The 17,208-nt window shown below is 38.8% G+C and overlaps 1 long non-coding RNA gene across 2 annotated transcripts in view; it reads left to right on the top strand.

The window, feature by feature from the left end:
• The first annotated feature begins 3,625 nt into the window (after window positions 1-3,625).
• The window catches only part of LOC148186859 (uncharacterized), a 75,688-nt gene continuing 62,105 nt past the window's right edge, over window positions 3,626-17,208 (top strand). For both annotated transcript variants that reach the window (XR_015779118.1, XR_015779119.1), the window contains exon 1: window positions 3,626-4,031. This is a non-coding gene — a long non-coding RNA (uncharacterized LOC148186859). The remainder of the gene's footprint in view (window positions 4,032-17,208) is intronic.

Genomic DNA, 17,208 nt, shown 5'->3' with positions numbered 1-17,208 from the left:
AGGTGCATTCAAGTGCAGCAGACTGGACCTCCTGTCTGGGATGGCGAGGACATCCATACTTAAAATCATATCAGTCTCTCCAGGTGGCCTGTTGCATCAAAAAACGTCCATAAACACAGAAAAACATACTTCCTCCTTTGTTTCCAGGTATCCACAAAAGTGGCAGAAGGTGAAACAGTAGCAAGAGAGGCAGCTTCTGTGGTTTCTCTTTCAGGAAAGCCAGGAATTACCCAAAACTACCCTTAATGACCATGTGCCCTGAGGATTTACTGCTGATTTCTGAAATATAAACAGGCATTAAAGGTGCAGCGTATGACATTCAGAACACTAATACAGCAACAAAGAACTATTTGAATGTAGTGGAGTTACGGCATCCTGAGCAAGTAATGAAATCTAGCTACCTCTGTGTGTGTTGTTATCCGAGCTTCTCTGTTTCTTGTTGTGGTAGATGGTCCAGCCGAGCATAAATATGGCCAATTTTACACTGCCTGTTCAAGGTGGGCATATCACATCATAATGCCACCTTGCCGTTCTGTATATAAGGTACAGTCTCGGAGTGAGGGGACAGAGTTGTCTTAGCTGGCATTAGAAGTAGGTAGTAACAGTGCCAATTGATGTCTGTGTAAAAGTGACGGGTGTGACGTTTTGATGACGTGTTATGAGTGCGAGCCGTTGCCAAAGATTCAAAAGGCAGCTATCGGCATTTAGCAGCTGAGTCAAAGAAGAAAAATGGTCAAAAATGTCTGCTAACTGGCAAAACAATAAGGTGCGGGAGCTCCCTATTCTCTGAGCTGAGGACGAGTTCAGCTGCCATAAAACAAAAAAGGTAAATGATTATTTTTGTCATGTTAACACAATTGTTCTTGTTTAGAGAGTGCTTCTGACACATATGTTAAATGTTACAGCAAAAGCAGACTGTGTTGGTTAAATACCTGTCATGCCTCTTTTGCTGCTGCGATGCCAGCATGCTGTCTAGCATCTCCAATTGGAACGGCATGATGCTACCATCGATTGGTTCTGTCTAAAAATGCAAAGGCGGCGTAAAGACGGGACTTTGTAGCGGCTCTATAGCGTGATCTCTGTGTACATAAGCCTCCTGTGAGTGTAACTTTTCAAGCAGTTAGCACCATTAGCTGCTAGCCACAGGCTCAGCCACCTCCATATTGAGAGCAGACAATCTCGGCTCAAACTCTGGATCATAGGTATGCTCCGAATGTTGCACACAGATTCCTTTATATACTTAATTACCATAATCATGAACACAGGTGATTCTTCATTAAATTATGTTATAACAGCAACTTTTTCCCATTATTTTAAAGGAATTTTAACATGTAAACTAAGTGGGAGGTATGTGCTACTCCCACCAGCTGTGTGACAATACACAAAGGGAGACGTGTTTGGAAAGATAAAATCTAGTGTCCATCTTTATTAACAGACCTGGTTAGCTACAGAATAGAGTGTATTTAGAGACAGAAGAGTTTATTTTCTCATATACCTTATTACTGGCTGTGCGCAGTGTGTTTACAGCACATCTGTTTCTGTGACACAATGTATAATTCAATCCTGACATAGTTTTGGCTCCAATCATAAAGATATTACTTAGATACACATGTTGACCTTTAAAAATTATGTGATGTATATGAACTTTTTGGTACCAGTTCAACAAAGAGTGAAACATGAATGAAATAAAGCTGCAACATCAAAGAACCAAAGACCTTATCTAATCAGTAACACGGCCTTTAAAGGGTGATTGAGTAAAAGATTTGACAATGTGAGGACAAGACAGGATTCTGGATCAAAAGAGTGACTTGATCGAACGTGAGCATGAATGTGTGGGAGAGGTGAGACATTACTTTTAACTTACAAATGCTGGTCTAAATTCACACACCGAATGAAATTAATAACTCAGTGGAGGTCAGTGCTACAGTGATCAGATCTTATATCACAAAGGACCTCTCCAACATGTGAGGAGGGCTTGTACTTTCAATGTGCAACATGACTCCTAATTCACACAAAGAGTACCTATAAAAGTAAGCAAGTTTTATTTAAATGGACTGAAGCCTGCACACTAGTTCTTGGAAAGCACTTGATTTGCACTGATGCACTCACACAACATCCTGTGCTGGCTGCAATATATATCCAGCTGTCTTTTCCTAAGATTATATAGTTAAGATGTCAATGCAGTTACTTTCTTTTAAGGGGGGACGTTTATTTTTGTCACTCTTAAATCTCTGCTCTGCTGCTATGCTTGGCCAATGTCAGCAGGAGGTGACAAGGTGGAAGTCTATAAGCCAAGAATAAGTTATTTCCCTACTTATACTGTATTCAGATATAACCTGGGCTGAGACTTATGACATGGATACCAATAATAATATCAATATTTGAATGTTTTAAAAATCAAATTAGAATGTATAGTACCAGGCATACAGTACATTTTTTAATTTATAAATGCTAAATGCAAATATGATGCATATTTGATAAGGATCTTTACATTTGCGTTAAGCAAACTATGATCACTGTGACTGGAAAGTGAAAAAAATAGAGCTTTAAAGCTCTGGCAAATGTAGTAAAAACATTGTCTAAACTACCTTAAAAAAATGTTTTCGGCCTCTCTGTATGGTAACTCTTTATCACCTATCAGCATATGTGCCGGTATCATTATATCTGCAATAATGTAATAGCAGTCAACATATCCTCCCAGTTGAATTATCAGTCTATCTCTAATTCATAAATAGTATTAATAGTATGAACAAATTAAATATAAAGGGTTTTTTTTACATTCAGTGTAGATCCTAAGGCAATTTATTTTTAATCTTTATTTTAATAATTTTACATCTTTTTTTGTGGATCACCAATTACGTATTTTTTCTTGAATTAAATTTGCTTGTTCAATGTAAATAAGTTCTGACTGGTAGCCAAGTAAACATGTCCACTTTAATAGAAAACAAATTTTGTAGCATTAAATAGTGTGGTTACAGTCAGACTGAGAATGCTGAAATGCTGAGTAATCAGAGTACATCCCAGGTTGTTTATTTTTTTTATTGTATGTATTAATTTGTATTATGTATCATATTTATTTTTTATAAACGTGATTTCTGTGGACTGAAAAATAAGGGTATTTCTCACTTATTAATCTTAATCTCAAAATATATTTGGATTGATGTTGCCATCTTTCTGAAAAAGAAAAGTCAGAAAAATGTTGAAATAAATGTATTTGATGTGCTATACTTTTAGCAAGATAAAATTTAAAATAACTAGCTGTATGTCGTACAACTATTTATTATTTTAGGCAAATTCAGTATTCATGCACTTCATGAATGATTTCAGCAATATAGCACCATAGTTGCTAATCTTAAGAACAAAAAGGATTTTAAAATATTGAAGTTATTGTATGATTATAATATGATGCATGTAACACAAACCCTAGCATTATGAAGTGTGAATGTAATTTTTTTTGTTTGTTTCCTTTTATATAAAAAATGTATCTGTGTCTGTATATATTTCTGTAAACTAACTTGTGAACAATAAAGAAAGTGACAAAAGAGTTGCTTAAAACCGTAATTTTCTCATGACATTTTTTTTCCTGTAATGTGATTGGCTGGTGGGCGGGAGCTAGACAGTAACGTGTGGTTGAGCGGAGAAGTCAGCTAGCGGCAACGGCGGCGGCTGCGGAGCGCAAAGAAAAGCAAGTGAGAAAAGGAGTTAAATGTAATAAAGTCGGTGAAAACTGTGTTTGCCAGTTATGGTACTGCAGAAACTAAAGCATAATAAGACTGTTGCCCAGTGAAGAGCCGGGAGTGTGTGCTGTGAGTAGCTCTGTAACTAGTAAGGCATTAGCCGTATCCGTTAGCCTCTTTAGCTAACCTGCGTAACTATGCAACGAAGGACGTTGTGAGCTAACCAGACAGAGCTCCAGGTGACGGGATAAAGCCTGCTAGCTCCTCTGGCAACGAGGGAGAAAGAAGATTTTTCCTGCCATGGTCAGTTATTAGCCCACCACGCTTAGGAGTGCACTCTTCAAGACTGCTATTGTGAGTACTTAACTTTTAGTTGGTTTGAGCAAAGTTGTTTCACAGTTTTTGGCCACCACATTCACCGGTGTCAACCAGGCGTGCACTGGTCGCTGGTGTTTATGTGTTTACATCATTGAGAACAATGTTGATTCACTTGGCTTTTCTTAATCGTCCATGTATGTATTGTATTTAGTTAGTCAGTCTTTGCAGGTATGACGTTTGCTGTTATTATCTGCCCACTGTTTACATGATGGTATTTAGCACTTTTGCACTTTGTGTTTGTATGACACTTCTCTCCTTTTACCATCCATTTTGTTGGTTTTTAGCGGCTCCGTTGTTATTGTTGTTGTAGTTGTTGCTGTTGTTGTGTTTGTTGTTGCAGTGGAGCTATGTGCTTCTGTTGGTGATCTAATGATTCCGTCTGTGTTTTTGTTTACATGGTGCATTAGTTGTTTTTGTTATGGTGGTAGACCTGTCTCCCCCTTGGGGATTAATAAAGTGAATCCTATTCTAAAAAAAGTTAAAACTCAAGAAGGTTAGAGGGTCCTATGTAAGATCATTTGTGTATGCTGATAAGCTTGTGTGTGTGTGTGTGTATATGTATATAAATTGCTAAAGATAGACAAAAAGGTACATTAAAAAGTAAATACATGGCAACTAGGGGTGTAAAAGTTTCACAAAATTCACAGTTTGGTTGGATTGAATACAGTGGGGTCACGGTTTGGTACTTTTTCAGTACAAAAAAAAGTAGAAATGCTAGATATTTCCTTGTTTTTAATGTTATTTTAATTCATTTATTTATTCAAATTATCATCATAAACTTTAAATAGGATTTTTCTTTTACTTTGAACAGTGTTGAAGCTTTACCTGAGTGAGCCATCTTGGTGTCAATTTAGCAGAATATAACACAAAAACAGCTCCTTACAAAATATATAATATAGTATTGTAGTTATGAACAAATACAAACAACAGAAACAATTTTGTTTACATTTCTAAGTGTATTGAAAGTAACATAATTTGGGCTGTTGTGTTTTTGTACAAAACAGGAATTACAGTCTGGCTGAAATGGCCTCTAAGATGAAGTCTGGGGAGAGCAAATCAGTGATTTCTTTCTTTTTTTGTTCGAAAAGAGTTGTCACTCACTGTTTTGGGTGTGTAATTTGTGCTAATGTTAGCTGCTGAGCGACAGCTGCTTTACAGTGGCTCTTGTTCCCTGGTTCAGGTTGTGTGTGCTGTGCAGTCATTGACTGTGTGTGACACCAGAGTCTGTGGCTGAGGGGAACCAAAGGATGGGTGTGTATGCTTTTGCGACGACACTTTGAGCCGGGATGGTATTATCAGTGGTAATGGCCATATGAGCACAGTGCATAGTGGTGGTGATTAGCTACTAAAAATGCATGCACGGTCGAAGCATCCACTACAACAAAGAACAGAAACGCTCGGATTACAACACAAAGAGAGACTTAAGTCCGCTCTTAGGACACCATTAATCCACTAAAACTTTAGATAGTAGTTAGTTATCTGCTGCCACATTAATGTTATAATGTTGCTGATGGTATCTGAGATTAAACAATGTAATGTGTAATCTTTGAACCTTAGTTGCATGTTCATGGGTGCATATGAATCTGAACAAGACATAAATTCTATTAGTAGTTCCTCATATGCCAACACATTGAGCTGTGTCTGCAAATTTTCCCTCTTAACCTTTACCAATACACCGTGGAAAGCTGGCTGTGTTACTAACAGCAGCGGTGTTTTTTTTCCCCCTGGGGAGGTGGAATGAAGGAGAATCTCCTTATAACACACTGGCTGAAAAACAGGCCCTTTGACAGATGTGCATGCTGGAGAAATAAGACTATAAAATCGGTTGAGGCTTACAGTAAATAGTCATGTCTGTTAACTGAAAATGGAATCACACAGTCCTTTGTCCTTATGATGCATGGGTGATTGTTTATTATATTAATTAAACTTTCCTGTCAAGTGCTTAATACACCTTTCCTGCTTTGGAATTGACCATTTTTAACTCTCTGAGCTGATAATAATGACCACTTCATGCAGAGATTGGCCAGGTGTGCAGAGGTGAGAAGCTGGGCAACTTTTTTTATGTACAACTGAGTGCATTTATCTTAACAACATGAATGCCTCCACAAAGAGACTCTCTAACATCGTGCGTAGTTATCCCTATTTGTATGATTCATCAAGTCTTGTGCCTCCTTTTGATTGTAGGCTTTTGTCTCTTGATGTGTACGGACACAGACACATCATAGAAACCAATTTATTGTAAGTGCTTTAAGGTCAGTGGCGCTTGGTCTGATGCTCTAGGTACCCCTTCAGCTACTGGTTTGGACCATACACTATATATAAAGATTAACAACGTGTTACCCAACCCACCATGATACAATAAGATGGCTTTATATATATATATATATATATATACATGCATATATTGTTATTATTATAATTAATCATGACATTTAACCCACCTTTTTATAACATCAAATAACTAATTCAAGCCAAACGTATGAAAGAAATTAACACTTGATAAGAACTGCTTTATGAAAGAAACCATCTTCGGGAAAAAAATATTTGGCATGTACTTAGAGTTTTTAGTTTGGTCCATGTCCCACTTACTCACATGGAGGGGAAGGGATTTATGACTGTACTGCAGCCAGCCACCAGGGGGCATTCAGGATGTTTTAGCTTCACTATTGGGGAGCTGCCATGTTAGCACTGCCTAAAATGACAAATCATCTCTTGGAAAAATGTATTTGATGTGTTCTTTAAGTTTTTAGTTCCACCATTGTCCCATTCACTAACATGGAGGGAGCAATTAAGATGTTTTGACTTCACTTTTGGGGAGCTGTCAGGTCTTCCATCTCTAAAGACAGTCTATGGTTTGGACGTTCAGGGACGGCATGTCAATTTAGGATCATTACATGTATTGCGTCTTTTAGAAGTGAACTTCTCACATAAAATGTACAGTTTCCGCTTGTTAAATGCATACAGTCTCAAAATAAAGAACATTGGTAAAAAAAATATTGTTTTTAGGTTTTCTTCCTTAGGTTTAGGCACCAAAAGTACATGGCTAGGTTTAGAAAAAAACATGTATGTAACTTCAAGTGACATACTCTACTAGTGCAGTGTGCTGCACATACTAGCGCATTTTGTTATTAAAACAACACAATTGGCTTTTACATGGGATACAGTGGTTTCTCAGGTTTAAAGTCTGGAGTTTTTGACAAATTACCATCCCTTGTTGACCAATCCTATGCAGACTTTTTTCGGTCTTTATACTGCTGCAGTTGCTCCAAGCATCAAAAATGCCACCACCCGGTGCATCTCAAGTTGCAATTTGAGATGCACCAAAATTTCTAAAGGGTTCCTCATTTTATCTGTATCTGATTCTGAGGGCCACTTACCAAATGTTGGTATCTGACAAGTTGGGAGTGAGACTGGGTTGGTTGTAAAGTTGCTGGTAAGGGAACTTAAAATGGCACTGCAAGCTGCTAAAAAAAGTCACCACCGGATAAGTGGTGAGTGGTGGACTAAGATCAGACAGGACGCCCAGTTGCCTTTAAAATCCAATGTCCTGGATGACTGAATATCTTTATAGAAAACAGTTGAGCACCAACTCATTGATGTATAGTGGGGTTCAATAATCACAGCAAGCTATCTAAATCTGAAAACTGCTCTCAGCTGACTTCATATGTCATACATAATGAAATCATGCTGGACAGAAGAGACAGTTGTCTGTATTTTCACTAGAATCCATCAGAATCCATTCATCATTCTGGTCTGTTATATTTCATTGTCTGTCTAAACACATCTCCACATGGAAAACTATGAGCAGAAACCAGAATGGAAAAGATGACTGGGTCACAACAGAAGGTATTTTGAAAAGAAAAGAAGAAAAAAAGAGAATGGAGGTCAAAAGCTACTTCAAATGTTGCAATGGCATATTTTTCACCTCCTGTCCACAGTTTGAAAAGAAAAAAAATAGAAAAAGTTTCCCATGAAGACATCTAAAGGAGTTTTCGGTCTAAAGGGAGACTTTTTGGGGGCTTTTTAAAACTAATTTCCTCTTCTTGTCTGATTTCACCTGCCATAGGCCTTCACGGGTCTGAGTCCTGTTTGAAACGGTGACTAAAAAACAAGGAAAGCTGCCCAAATTAGAGGGAAAGTCTAGACTGCCGCTCTGTAACAAGAACCAGCCTTTGATTGTTGATCAATTTAAAACCCTTGAATGTGGCATGAAGCGTTGTCATTCTTGGGGCAGGAAAGGCATTTGAGGCTAGAAAGGATGTGGCAGGAGACGAGGTCTGGATAAAATCAAGTGACATGAAGGGGGAAGCCTCCGGGTGATGGGGGCAAAGGTCAAAGTTAGAGTCAGCGATATAGGAGATAAAACTGTAGATATGGTAAAGTTGCAGGTTTAATGTCCGTGTTGTTGTTGTGTGTGCATCTGTGAGTGTGTGCGTGTGATGGAGATTTCCCTGCCAGGGGATTTTCCATAGTCACTGCTGTATTCAGAAACAGATGCAATATTGGCAGTCAGACCAGTATTCGGGTAGAAAGTCTTAGAAAAATAAGCCCTCAAAGCATTCTTCCTGCTGTCCCAGCTAATTTCACACTCACCCACTTTCTCGCTGCCATTCCTTCTTTTCATACAGCTTCCTTGACTACACTGACTCTTGTTCATTTTACTCCCACCGCACTATTTTACTCTCAAGTCTCTGCCTGTTTTTCTTCTCATTCTTTCCCCTTTTTTTTTAAGGATTCTGGAATAAGCCGCCTCTTCTAAACAGCCACTTGTTTCAAACTAAACACTGATTCATGTCAGTATTTAAGAAACAAATTTATTGCACATCATTAATTTCCTGCATGAGGAAATCTTCCGCTTTGATGACAATCTTTTATTAATGCAGGACAGATTTAACTAACAAGTAATTCATTCTCACGCCTTTCCTGTGTGCTGTCTGTTTCTTTCACTATTCCCCTCTTTCCCTCCCTCTCTCCCTCTGCTGCTCTCTGTCCATGTGATATGATTCAGCATCAGTGGAAGTCTTTAAAGCAGCACGTGAGTGACCTCATCCTCACACATCTGCCGCAGTGTGTAACCAACCAGGGCACCATAAACGGCCTCAGCACTCTGCAGGGGTTATTATCAACACATGCAAACACATAGCCCTGATGGACAAATTATCACTGTGTACACATGTTCATCTAATCAGATACAAGAGTACTGCACATTTGAACATGCATTTCACATACAGATGAGCATGGAGTCTGCATGCAGTACAGACCCACACACAAGCAATAACTCTATTATTTAAGGTGGATTTTCCTTACAAACACCTTAACAATAGAAACACTCCGACTGTGGAGGGAGTGCTTGTTGTCAATGCCTCATTAGCAGCATAACTTTTAAGAGTCAAACAATGTGTGTTTGTGTGTGTATGTGTGTTGGGGTGAGGTAATGATTAAATAATTACTCTGTCAGCTCTGGTGTGACGTACCAATTGACAACAGAAGATTTTAGAGGTAGGTTCTTAATTTAAATGTTATAAATAAGTCTAAGGGCCTTAACGCAACAAGCTGACAATCCGCTTCTGGTCAATGTTGGGCTGTTGGTTAGCTTCTGTCTCCTGAGTTTCTGTGGTGTTCTGCATCGTCGGTACAAGTTGGCCTTTGTCGGCCCTTGTTAGCTTTTTCTGCTGATTCAGCATATGTTGAATTGGTGTAAGAGATGGAAGTGCCTGTTGGTGAGAGAGAGCACTCTGATTGGCAGGACAGCTTCGTGCACAAGAAGAGAAAGCCTTAGTGGGGACGCAAACAAACGACTAAAGTCAAGGGGGAGTGAGATTGACGTAAGAGAGAGAGAGAGAGAGAGATTGGATTGTGTTGTTAATGTGCTAACTGGTTAACTAGCGTCTTGAATCCGTTCTGTCAGTTTTTTGTTTTCCCCTTTAAATGACAATTACAAACTACTATCCCTAGCTGGTATGGAAAGTAATTTCCTCTCATGCAGGCACATTAGTTGTAGTCTTTGCCGTATGTTCAAGTGTAACTTTTTGGCAAGACTCAGGCGATGTGTGGCATGCAGCAGTCGGCCTGTGTTGCCACTATTTCTTTGATGTCAGTTTGGTGTGTCCGGACCTTAAGAGCTAAACTAGCGTCTCTGTGATGCTGTAATGTTCTTTTTTAGGGCTGCTGGAAGTATTAACCAAAGCTGCCAAAATGCTTTGGACAAAAGCGCCAGGTGATGACGCTCAATGAAAAATCTGGGTATTTGCAGTGATGATGAATGTCTGCACCAAACTGCATAGTAATTGATCCAAAAGCTATCTGATCCACATCCTGCAAGTGGTACAGGAGGAAAAATCTGAACACCGAAGTCATTTGGATTCTTCCTCTGGGAAACATGAATGTCTGTGAAAGGTTTCATCTAGTAGCTGTTGAGATATTTTGGTGTGCACTAAAGTGGTGGGCAGAGTAAGAGAAAGGTCTGCTGCATTTGGAGACAAGGTTAAAAGTGGTTAGAGAGAATCAAAACAGTAAAATTGTGGGCCGTAAAATATAGACAATGAGCTGAAAGATATTTAAACACTGCACACGGGAATTGCAGAGTCGGGAGATAATTCACTGTTGGTTTATCACCACAAACAACCCCTTTCATACTACACATAGTAATTTGAGCCATTGTTACTATAAAAATATTGATTTGTGCAGCTTTAAATTAATCAGTCACATTATAAAAATTGCCTTCTGCAATTTTAAAGGGATAGTTAGCTGATTTTCAACCAGCTTTGTATCAGAACAATGTGGGTTGTATGTGTAAATGAACTGTGGTAAACTTCCCTCCATCTAACTAGTGATCCACTTATCAAATATGAAACAACATTCTGTTACTTATCTGTGTTTTAGCTTGCCATTCAGCTGTAATATGAGATTTTTTCCTCCTGGCTGGCCGGCCACTATTATTTCACTTGTACAAGTTAGCATTATGTCACCCACCAGCAGGAGCAATCTATTGGTCATTTGCAGTGCATTCTGGTCATTGTAGGTTTTTTACCTCTTAAGCAAACGTGCTTTTTCTTTGGTCACGTCACCAGTGTCTTTCTACTGCATAAAAATCCTAGTTTTATTTAAGAGCCATCTTTTCAGCAGGGACATTCTTCTTAAATGCATACATACATACAGCATGAGCCCCCTGTCACTGTAAAGACCTACAACCTCCATAAACATCCTCTGTTGTGCTCCTTTTGTCCCTCCCATGAGCTTCCGTTTGTTGGCCGTCGTCTTGCCTAAGTCAGCCAGCCGGCCCAGGCAGCTCCTGTTGTGATGTGACTTTTCCATCCAGAGCTGTAGGCCTCGGCCAATCAGCCAGAGAAGAGTGGGGCCTGTTCTTTCACAACATCTCCTGGCTCCACCGTCAAGGATGTTTTTTAATGCAGAGTGATTAATAATACACCAAGTAAAATATTGCCCTGGAAGCCTCTTTGGGAAACTGCATTCTAAATTTTCCATGTATGACTTCCCTTCTGTGTGAGATGGCTTTTCAAGATGTGATGTTTTTCTTTTTTTAATTTAGTGGTGCAATGCATGAGGCAAGAGGGTAGCAGAGGACTGTGTATCTTAGAGCCCAAGTTTCAGATTTATAAGACACTGGATGATGTTTGGATCAAGCATCACTTCCGTTCATTAAGTGTCATTGTGTTTGTATGTGCTGTTGCATGTTTTGGTGTCAATACTGTTGCATCTGTTTGCAGCCTGCACACACGAAAGTACTTGTGTTTCTGTTTACTTCACATCTGTTAGTGTCCCTCTGTGCATAAATAAATCTTGTCCGTGAAGTGCTTTCCAATGGCAGTTAAACGATAAGTAACGATGTCGATCATGAGCACAAGGACCAGACTGGTTACGTCTTTGCACAAAAGCTACCGCCTGTAAAACCAGATTGTTGCTATGTGTTGCTGTGATCTCTGTCTGTTTCCCCAGCTGCTGGCAGAAGGGTGTAACATTTACAACTTCAGAAAGTCAGACAGGGTGGGTGTGAGTATCAAAGACTCATGGAAATGGAGGCGAGTTTTAGAGAAAGAGGAAAGCAAAATGTAAAAGTAGCCGAGCCCAAAACAAGAGGCGGTCAAACAGCACTTGCAAACAATTCTTCTCATTTGTTGTAACTTGAGTTAAGCACAAGATGAGTCAGTTTAGCATGCCTATGGGCAGCTGACCTCCCCAACACCATCTGAGCGACCTGGTCTACCTGTGTGGTTCTCTACCAGGTTTAAACAAATGCTAATAATTATTTGCAACAACTGTTTAACCCCCTCCAACGTTGGGCCAAGGCTGATTGACTTTGAGGGATCACAGCAGCTGAGATTCAATAGCCCAGAGACATATGGGGAGAAATTCCAACAGAGTAACGCACATATTCCACCTTCATCTAACACGTGGAGAAGAGGAATAAGTCAACTTGTCAGATTTTCTCAGTTCAATAAATGAGCTGAGAGAGACATAATAAACCAAAACACTTTCCATACCATGCTCACATGCAGAGACATGCCTGCTTTAGGTTAGCACGACTGCCAGCCATGCCTTCTTTTATTGTGTGTTTACAATATGACTTTACACTGGTTTACTGTATGCACGGCATTTGATGTAACATCCCGTCAAATTACATAATGTGATAAAAGTTTAAGCACAAATTTAACAGTGTGTCACAGTCTTTGGCTCAGACATGAGTCATTACTGCTTCATCAAAACAAGGCGACCTCTTCATTCATTTCAATGAGGCCACTGTGTCGATCTCCAGGCAAGGGAGAAAACGATTACTGCCTTGATAACTTTCCAGAGCAAAAAGATCCTGCTTTAAAGGAGTAAAGACCGCTGTGCAGTGTCTTGGCATCTGATAAGCCTTCAAACAGAATTTCCTGCTTCATATTTTATCCTCTCATTGGTACCTGTGCAAACAGCCTCTTGCGTCTTTTGATGGATTGCTGAAGTGAATGCTTCTACAGAGACGGTAGAGGTTTCTGGATAACGGTAACAGTGGAGAAAGGGAAAGCTCTTTGTGATAATCTCCATTGTCTGAGGTGAAACAAGGACGCCAAATAGTGACCTTGTTTACACCATTGGCCTCTGAATTAATTCATATTATGGGGGATTGCATTAAGACAGATAAGCATTTGGTTCAGGCCAGTGGTTAACAGACCAGACCAGTGTCAGCAAAATAAATACCTGCTGAATGCTTTTGACGCTTGGGGCCAAAACTTTTATATTTTGGGAAATAGGCTTGTTCTCTTTTTACCAAGAATTAGACTACAAAATCGATAACCACTCTCATGTCTGTGCTTGAAGTATGGAGCCGGAGCTTGGAGGCAATTAATTTACTTCAGTTTAGTTTAGCAGAAACAAACGCGTAATATCTCATTTATTTAATTGGTATAAAAACTGAGGTGTAAAAGCATAACAGAGGCCTTAGGTTGACACAGCTATAGCTGTTTCTTCCAGACTTTATGTAAAGCTAAGCAAGCATAATATCTAACATAATAGTATATACTGTATATATTGATATATCTCCAGCAGCACTGTCCCTGGGATATTATGCTTTTATACAACTAAATTGAAACCTCAAATATGTTTTTAGGGAAACATGCGAACAGATTTTACAGATTTGATTTATTTGGGTCTTCTGTCGGCTGTGACTGGTATTTTTTCAAGGATCTGTCTAACAGATGGGGAGTCGATGGAGGAGATAGGCAGCATTTCCTCCACCACATCCATTAAGTCTTTGTCTCTTGTCACCTGCAGCTGTCCACAATAAAAATCCAGTGTTGATTGTTTAGCAAGTGTAACGGCTCCAGCCAACCTCCAGGGCCGCAGAGGGCTCATCTTTGGTGGGGTGTATTTCCACTGGCTAAGAGGCTTAGTGCCACTTACTGAAACAAAAATGTTCTTGTCATCTTACCCCCTGATAAAATCAAAGTGTTTCCATCTTCCATGCTAGCTTGCTGCTAAATTGTGATGCGCTTGCACAGTAAAACAATTTCAAAAATGAGCCCCAGGGATGTGATTGTTGGATTTCAAATCAGTGGTCTTGACCATAAAAGTAAGGTTATAATGACTTATTTGTTTTTAGGATAACTTTAATATTTTTAATGAAATTGTGTTAGTAATTAGTTACACTACTAATTACTGGTAAAAGTCATTTAATTACTGTAACACCTTACTAGTAACACTGTGTTACTGCCCAACGCTGGTTTCTTTTTACGTTATGTGAAAATGTTGCTAATTAGCCTTAAATACCAAGCAAATTGCAAAAAAATGTTTACTAATACTAGTATGTATTTAATTTGTTTTCACATAAATAGGCAGTCTTTCAATACAATATCTATTCAAATTGACTATTATTTTTATCATTTCTGTTTTTAATTAAAATTTAATCAAAATCACAGCCCTCCCCAAATTCTTACCAAAGTGCATTTGTTGCTCAAATCTAACCACAAACAGGAGTCTGGATGCAAACCTGTGCTCCTGGCCCTGCACTTTATATGTCTTCAACCTTGACCACCTCCTTGTGACTCCATCTCAGTACATAAACGTAGTGTTTCATAAACTCAAAGAAACATTGTCCATAAACGTATTCCAGGCAGCAATTACATTGTCACCACAAGGTAATTAAGAGTGCAATCTATCAATATACAAACATAATTTCTTGGAGACAGAGTTGATCTCTAAACATGTATTTAGTATCTTTTAGCGAGTGACAGCTGAGCTAGCATCAGAATATACCCACGTATCTGATACTGAGCTCATCTGACACTGTGTTCCAGACCTTGGGCACATTTACAAACCTCTGGATTAAGGCTCATTAAATCACCTCCTCTGCTCTTGTCAAATGCCAAGTTGCTCAAATTTTCTATTACTTCATTATTATCCTCCACCTCTGCAGTAGATACAAATACGTCATTGGAAAAGTTGGTGCCAGTGGAGGCCAAGGCCAGCAGCGGCTTTTCTTGATAATCAAAACACAACGTTGGCAGCCGTGTCTGCCTTTGACAAGTTTATTGTTATGGACGTCATTTTTCTCCATGATAACTTTCCAACACGATGGTCCCCTATTGTTGAGTTCAAAGATATGATTTCATCACAATCATTAAGGGTAGTTTAATATTTACACTGCTCTAATATGACTTTTATCACTCCAAAACAAGCATCCTTTTATGATTGTGTGCAGATAGTGCCATAGAAACAAGTGCAGTGAAAACCGGGTATTGCTGAATTTAACTTGTTCCTTATTTGTTCTCAACTCATTGGCAGTGGTTCACATTTACACACTGACGCTAGGAACATGTTCAGCATTAAAGAAATAGTTCAGCATTTTTGAAAATATGCTCATTCACTTTCTTCACAAGCATTAAATGAGAAGATCAGTATTTTCCAAAATTTTAAGGCTATTATTTTTCTTAAATCTAAACAAATTACAAACTCAAAAAAGTATTTTCCAGCTTGTTATCCGTAAAACAACAGAACTCATGATGCAGCCAGTTAACTGTGAGATGATTCTGCCTAAAGACAAATTCATGTTTATTACAATGTGGGTCTTATTTTCATAGTTTAAGTCATTATTTTTACTGATTACACTGTAACTGCTGAGATATGGGAATACTGAAAGTAAACACACCCAAACGGAAAATGGATAACATGCACTTATGGCAAACTAAAAAGTAAGAATTTGTACAAAACTATGGAAAGTATGTGCCAGGAAAGAGGTCTGTAAACTTTGGTTTATGTTTACAACAGACAGTTTGGAAAAGAATTTCACTATTTGAACTTTGTTTTTTCTTCCACAAAAGTTTGGCTAACATGGGGTTTTGTTACGAACTGTCTGATCTTCTGGCTGCTCAGTTTTCCTGCCGCATCAGACATCTTATGATAGATCTCATGCAAAGAGTCCATGGAAAAGATGAACATGAGAAAGCTAGAAAAGCTAATATAAGTTTTATGAATCTGAAATTTGTCTAATCTGCCTTTAATTAATTTTTGTTGAGAGAGAGCTGTCGGGACTGTCAACCAATCAACAAAAAACTTAAACTTCAGGGTAAAAGAAACTTCCCTTAGTTACAGCTTCAGTTCTGTTCCCCTTCTTTTACTCCTCCTCAGTCCTGAAGGCCATACAAAGTTTCCCTTTTAGTGCAGTCGGTCTTGACAGCCACCTCGATCCTCTGATTTGTTGACCTTAAAGGGATAGTTTGGATTTTTTTTGAGTGGGGTTGTGTGTTATCTATAGTAGATGGTGGTCTTTTTGACCCCAGTTTGGAGAGGCAGACAGAAATACCATTACAGAAGAAAAGCTATTTACAGTGGATGGGGGCTGCAGCATAGCATACAGTATTTTAGCCACCTTATCGGTTTAAGTGTGCGCTATATTTGAACTATTTTTTTTCAGCTTTACCTTGATGTCAGACAGCCCTTTCCGAAATGGAAACTGAACTGAAAGTGAAACATATCTATGCTCTCTTCAATTCAGCCGGACTCCATTGACAAAAACATACATTTTTACCTTTTAGATACTGGTCTACCGCTGCCTCAGTCACTGTGTGTCACTGTGTGACTTTGGTGCTTTAAAGGGTTAGTTCATATTCACAAAGTCACAAAATAACACAAACAAAAACTAACTGATCCAGGCAGAGGTAGATCAGCAGCTCCATCTTCAGCAAGGTAAAATGACATGTTTTTGTCAAGAGAGCCTTTGAACAGAGTGATAAATCAGCTCCAGTTTCCCATCAGAAATTGCTGATGGCAAGGAAAAGGGGAGAAAACTTTCTACATATAGCCTTTACGTAAACTGATATTGGTTTTTTAAATCATTTCAATTGTTTTTATTGATTTTTCAAGTCTTTCAAGTCAGTGCAGTACCATCAGTACGAAACAAAACAAAGCATACCCAAGACTTCATTCCCACACACCCTACCCTCACCCAGCTCAGGTCATGAAGCACATGATAAAAATAATAGTAATAATAATACCAACAACAGGAAAAGATTAAATAGAATCAGACCTCTGGCCAGTAAGGTTGTGATAATATTTATATTTTTTTTTAGGTGGGCCTTTTTTAAGATGGCTTTAATACATTTTGAGGCTGTTCCTGTTCACAGCATTACATTTCTTTGCTTCATAGCTAGGGACATCC

The sequence above is a fragment of the Plectropomus leopardus genome, chromosome 16 (assembly GCF_026936395.1).
Source record: "Plectropomus leopardus strain MGB_pleo_1.0 chromosome 16, ASM2693639v1, whole genome shotgun sequence".
Classification (NCBI taxonomy): Eukaryota; Metazoa; Chordata; class Actinopteri; order Perciformes; family Serranidae; genus Plectropomus; species Plectropomus leopardus.
This window is presented reverse-complemented; position numbering and strand designations above follow the sequence as displayed.